Source organism: Anarrhichthys ocellatus, unplaced genomic scaffold (genome assembly GCF_004355925.1).
Source record: "Anarrhichthys ocellatus isolate YVR2014 unplaced genomic scaffold, GSC_Weel_1.0 scaffold2868, whole genome shotgun sequence".
In the NCBI taxonomy this organism is placed as follows: Eukaryota; Metazoa; Chordata; class Actinopteri; order Perciformes; family Anarhichadidae; genus Anarrhichthys; species Anarrhichthys ocellatus.
In genome coordinates, this window is record NW_022282842.1 from 1 (window position 1) to 6,683 (window position 6,683).

The 6,683-nt window shown below is 42.0% G+C and overlaps 1 long non-coding RNA gene across 1 annotated transcript; it reads left to right on the forward strand.

Annotated features, from left to right (window-relative positions):
* The first annotated feature begins 7 nt into the window (after window positions 1-7).
* On the forward strand, window positions 8-2,607 carry LOC116378607 (uncharacterized). Its single transcript, XR_004212315.1, has 2 exons — window positions 8-1,613; window positions 2,548-2,607. It is a non-coding gene; the product is annotated as an uncharacterized LOC116378607 (long non-coding RNA).
* Window positions 2,608-6,683: the final 4,076 nt, after the last annotated feature.

The window sequence follows — 6,683 nt, forward strand, 5'->3', positions numbered from 1 at the left end:
ACGCTGGATCGATCAACCTTTATTTCATCCTGAGTGCTGGCCTTTGCATCTTCAAGGCTGGAGAAAACCCATGTAGGATCTTGCACTGGGGCTTTTCTATAGTATCTAGTCATATATGCATGCTGGATGGATCAATCCTCCCGGAAACGTCATCGGAGCAACCACTGTGTCCACATCGAAGCAGGACCAGTGGTTCTCATGGTAGCCTTTGTGTGTGGCAGGGCTGATGACACCCCATGTAGCGCCTTGCACTGGGGCCGGTGGATTGACCCACTTTAACCCTGAGGGCCGGCCTTTGCGTCTGGCAGGGCAAGGAACCTTTAGCTTGATCGGTGTTCCAATAAGCGCAATATTTCTTGTTACAGCACCAGTGGCTCATAGTAGTTGGTCTGCAGTCTGCACAGTGGGGGGTGTGCTTGAATCACACACGTCATGCATCCCCCTCAGTGTCTGTAATCCTCTCCAGGTCAACACAAAAGATATCACTGAAAGCTTATGTGAGAAGAGGAACTTACCACCTTTGCTTGAAAATTGACTGGCAATGAGCTGGACACCTAAATACAGAACATCCAATACGAGCAAACCTCATGAAAACGGGACCAGGGAAACTCCCCAAAGACATTTTGGTTAAAGTCTGCGGGTTAAAATTGCCTTAATAATATTGAAAACGGGACCAGGGAAACTCCCCAAAGACATTTTGGTTAAAGTCTGCGGGTTAAAATTGCCTTAATAATATTGAAAACGGGACCAGGGAAACTCCCCAAAGACAGTTTGGTTGAAGTCTGCGGGTTAAAATTGCCTTAATAATATTGCCCAAAAAGGTATGGTAACAATTAAAATATATTAAATTCTTAATTCAATAATTCAAAAATCTTTTGTGTTACTAACCATGTTTGTTTTCCCTTTGGCCGGAAAAAGTAAGTAGGAATATTATGTAACATACCTACAAACTGTATGCTACGTCTATTTGTTCATAATTAATTTCTTATTTGGTCATTCAAAGATTATTTGTCCGTCTTACTTACGATGATTTATTGTTCCCTCTCTTACTCCATCACCGTGGACAAAAAAGGTGAGTCAGAGCTTCTGATTTAGAATCTATAATGTAAAGGCAAAGTTAGAAATAGCTCAATGTTTTATGTTAATCTGTTTATGCCTTTAGTATGTTTATTTTATAATTGAAATATTGTTTTATTAACCATTCTGTCTCATACTTAACTTTTACAATACTCCACCACCTGAGCTGCTGCTGTTCACCGTGGACAAAAAAGGTTGGTATGAGCGTCAAAATATATTATAAAATATATTAATCATTTACTATCTTTGATTCACGCTGACCCTGATTTCCCTAACGCTGACCCATATGATGGTGACGCTTTTAATGCTGCTTTTGAGTGTATTATTGACAGGTACAGGTGTGGGCTACCTGAAGAGGAGGAGGACCCTGAGATCGATGTCGTCGGCCTTGAGGACTCCTCCACAAAACGACGCAGGGAAGAGAGCGACGACGAGGAGGAGGCTGCTGCGAAGAGGCCGAGGTGGTCCGAAGAGAGCGACTCGGATTGACTCTACGATGGGACGGGCTGACATTGTGTTCCCTTTGGCCGGAAAAAGTAAGTAGGAGCTTCAGTTTTGTTGAGAAAGTGACCTAGAATAGTCTACAATATAAAAACAAAGTAATATTATGTAACATACCTACAAACTGTATGCTACGTCTATTTGTTCATAATTGATTTCATTCATTTTCAAAATCATTCAAAGATTATTTGTCCGTCTTACTTACTATATGAATCATTTAGTATCTTTGATTCAATCAATACAATATTATTTGTCTTACCGTTATTTTTATTTTTCTCACTCCACCTCCTGAGCCGCTAACTTTCACGCTGGACTAACAGATGAGTATGAGCATATATACTTATATGTAGTTTTATAAACTTAGTTCAGGAACAGGTCCACGCCCAGAACACAGCTCATTTCCTCTGCACAGAGTATTTAAGCACAACGAACCCGTTCACTTCCTCTTCGACTCTGTCTTCACATCCCTCCCCCCCAACCCAGTTTTTGTCCTCCTCTTTCTCTCTCTCTCTCTTGCAGGATTACAGGAACAACAGGGGACTCTGCACCGCCGGAGCTTCCGAAGAGACGGCCCCCACCCTACAGTCTCCATTCCCCCCCGTTCCCGCCAGCCGCCGGACATCAACGGTCCCCCCATCGATCGCCGAACCTCCTTTCTACAAACCCTCGTCGTTTCTTCTTCCTTACATCCCTTCATCCCTACCCGACATCCCTTCATCTCTTCATCCCTACCTGACATCCCTTCATCTCTTCATCCCTACCCCACATCCCTTCATCCCTCGACCCCTTCCGCTTCTTGAATCTAACAATCATTCCACTATGCAATAAAGCTCTCGAAACTCATACTGTTATTGCCGTGGTCCTTGTTAGTGAAATAAATATATATATATATATATATAAAGTAATGTGTATTATTGTGTAAACACAGAAACACTGAGATAATTAATGAGGACGTTTCTTTATTTACAGATGTTTCCTGGTCATTCTTCTGCAGGATTGTGTGAACTGCTCCGACTCATTTCTCAACTTCACTGGTTTTGTGTTGCATTCAATAAAACACTCAATTCATCTAAAGTGACACTTTTGTATTGTGAGATTTTCTTTGGTTCAACTTCAGTCATGTTGAGTTCATGTGAAGCTTCTTAAATAGTGAAGATAACATGTATAGTGGCTTAAAACAGCTTTGCATCTGTCAACAAGCAGCTACACCGAGTCATGAGGATTACGTTGTAGAACACAGGATTTTAAATCAGTCCATATACAGATCAAAGCATTGCCACATATCCAACAGCTCTAAGAAACCATCAACGGTCAGGGAGGTAAGAAGATGAACACATAAGACGGATTGTAAACACTTCAGGAATAATACTAAGTATTTCATTAGGTAATTAAGCATTAAGTTGGGTTTGTTAGACAGAAAAAACAATGCTTTCTCCACACATACAACTAACGGGCCACGCTGGCAGTAAAGATGTGATGATCATTAAACAAAAAACATTGAAGGATGAAAAATTGAGGGAAAAAAAACATTGCTATTCTTGGATACCACTCTGCAAAGAAATAAACCAAAAAAAAAGTGAATTGTGGCCTGAAGGTGGACCCAGACAGGATTTCTTTAAGATCTTGCAGTACTTGTGTCTGCACAACCTTAGCTACGTTGCCTTTAGACGACGGTGGTCACAGTCGAGACAGATTCAGTGGGCTATGTGTTAGCTATATGTATACGTTACTAGTAAAAACCGGTGGCGGGCCGTGCATTTTATACCTGGGCCTTCACTGCTGTCTTACCACCTAATAACCTCATGATGGCGCCACAGCTACGGTTATTTGTTTCTTGGGGTGTAACATCACGTATTCGTTTTAAACCGTTCGGTACAAGGCTTACAAACCGACCAATAATACTGGTGCATTTGGAAAATGCTGAAGCTTAAATTGTGGTAAATATAACGTTTTCGGTGGACACCGGTCTGTCTGTCTGTTTAGTTTCCGGGTCAGCGTCTGACCCCGGAAGCAAAACAAAACGCACAAACTCGCGCTACATTCTCCCCGCAGCGTTTAGCTGTTCCCTACTGATTCAAACAGGGCTGAAGCAATCGCCACACAATCCCCATTTCTCCAGACCATAATTCTTGTTTGTAAAAGAAAACAGCCCAATCTGATTCAATTATCCGGACCCTAAACCCACGCAGGACGGTATGCTTCGTAATTAACGGACAATGCGTATGGTCAAAATCGATGTAATTAACACAATGACAAGAGCTAACTCACAAGAACCGTCACATATATTCACAACAAAGCATGACAAAACAATCCAGCAACGCTCACACTAAAGAGCAAGGGCCATTCAAATATTATTTACATCAGGGAACAAAATATCTGTTAAATGTTTATATAGCTGTTAAATGTTTATACCTACATCTGTTCTACTTTTTTGCTGCCCTTTTTTATTCTTATATATTTTTCCTTGTTTATTGTAAAATAGTGTATTGTATGTACATTGAGAGCGGAGTGGAAACCGGAGACAAATTCCATGTATGCGTACACATACAGTGGGGAAAAAAAGTATTTAGTCAGCAACCAATTGTGCAAGTTCTCCCACTTAAAAAGATGAGAGGCCTGTACTTTTCATCATAGGTATACCTCAACTATGAGAGACAAAATGAGAAAAAAAAAAATCCAGAAAATCACATTGTCTGACTTTTAAAGAATTTATTTGCAAATTATGGTGGAAAATAAGTATTTGGTCAATAACAAAAGTTCATCTCAATACTTTGTTATATACCCTTTGTTGGCAATGACAGAGGTCAAACGTTTTCTGTAAGTCTTCACAAGCTTTTCACACACTGTTGCTGGTATTTTGGCCCATTCCTCCATGCAGATCTCCTCTAGAGCAGTGATGTTTTGGGGCTGTCGCTGGGCAACACGGACTTTCAACTCCCTCCACAGATTTTCTATGGGGTTGAGATCTGGAGACTGGCTAGGCCACTCCAGGACCTTGAAATGCTTCTTACGAAGCCACTCCTTCGTTGCCCGGGCGGTGTGTTTGGGATCATTGTCATGCTGAAAGACCCAGCCACGTTTCATCTTCAATGCCCTTGCTGATGGAAGGAGGTTTCCACTCAAAATCTCACGATACATGGCCCCATTCGTTCTTTCCTTTACACGGATCAGTCGTCCTGGTCCCCTTGCAGAAAAACAGCCCCAAAGCATGATGTTTCCACCCCCATGCTTCACAGTAGGTATGGTGTTCTTTGGATGTAACTCTGCATTCTTTCTCCTTCAAACACGACGAGTTGAGTTTTTACCAAAAAGTTCTATTTTGGTTTCATCTGACCATATGACATTCTCCCAATCCTCTTCTGGATTATCCAAATGCTCTCTAGCAAACTTCAGACGGGCCTGGACATGTACTGGCTTAAGCAGGGGGACACGTCTGGCACTGCAGGATTTGAGTCCCTGGCGGCGTAGTGTGTTACTGATGGTAGCCTTTGTTACTTTGGTCCCAGCTCTCTGCAGGTCATTCACTAGGTCCCCCCGTGTGGTTCTGGGATTTTTGTTCACCGTTCTTGTGATCATTTTGACCCCACGGGGTGAGATCTTGCGTGGAGCCCCAGATGGAGGGAGACTATCAGTGGTCTTGTATGTCTTCCATTTTCTAATAATTGCTCCCACAGTTGATTTCTTCACACCAAGCTGCTTACCTATTGCAGATTCAGTCTTCCCAGCCTGGTGCAGGTCTACAATTTTTGGAGTTTGGAGTGTGACTGTTTGAGGTTGTGGACAGGTGTCTTTTATACTGATAACGAGTTCAAACAGGCGCCATTAATACAGGTAACGAGTGGAGGACAGAGGAGCCTCTTAAAGAAGAAGTTACAGGTCTGTGAGAGCCAGAAATCTTGCTTGTTTGTAGGTGACCAAATACTTATTTTACCGAGGAATTTACCAATTAATTCATTAAAAATCCTACAATGTCATTTCCTGGATTCTTTCCCTCCATTCTGTCTCTCATAGTTAAAGTGTACCTATGATGAAAATTACAGGCATCTCTCATCTTTTTAAGTGGGAGAACTTGCACAATTGGTGGCTGACTAAATACTTTTTTTCCCCACTGTACATGGCCAATAAAGCTGATTCTGATTCTGATATCCATAAATGACACAATAGGCAAAATTAACACACTGCAGATATAAAGAAAACAAAAGCAGTTTCACTTAACAAATGCTGTTCTATTTAAATACAAAGTCCATCCTCTTTGTTTACAAAGAGTTCAATAACTCGGCTGTGCAGTACATCCGTGCGTTTCAGTTCCAGCAAGAGGTCCTTTTCAGTATTTCCCTATTCTTCTTCACTTTTTCAATGTGGAGCTCCGTTTCCCTGCGAACTTGTTCGTTGATCTGGAGATCCACTCGGGTCCCTCCAAACGTTTTCAAGAGCACCGTAGCTTGTACGTGTCCCGCCGTACTTTGGTGTCGCGTAGCGGTCTTGCTCAGGCAGCTCAGGTTACCAAATCCAGCAGGGCTCCATACACCAAGACGTTCAGTCGCAAATAACAAGCATTCCCAGCAATACAATTTGCATCTCCTCTCCGACCCTGTCAGCCAGGAATACCGTTCATAGTTTGCGGACTGAAAGTGGCGCACAAATCCTTTTCCTGGCTGTATCATCACAGATCATCACACACATCACGGATTTATGGAAACACCTATTGTAAACACAGACACACACAGTCCAAACTATTTACATTTACACAATTTACTATAAAATAAAATCTCTCTCACACACGCATGCCTGCGTTAGTGCAGGGGGCGTGGCCACATAATAGTGACGTCATCGAAAAACGGCCTTTCTGAGTTGCACTTGAACCTAACAAGTTTACCTGCAGCACCTAAAAGATTGAGCTCTCAGAGATCTGATCACCTCGAAAACAAACTGTTGGAGAACTGAGTTGAATACCTACAGCAAACAATACCTGTTGGATACAATGGCTTCCAGTGGACCCCCGGCGTGCAGACCAGTGTGCATCTTCAGACCTACAGGTAAAGATTTTTTTTTTTTTTTTTTTTTTTTTAAATTTCATGCCAAATGTGTTTATTAATGTTCCTTGA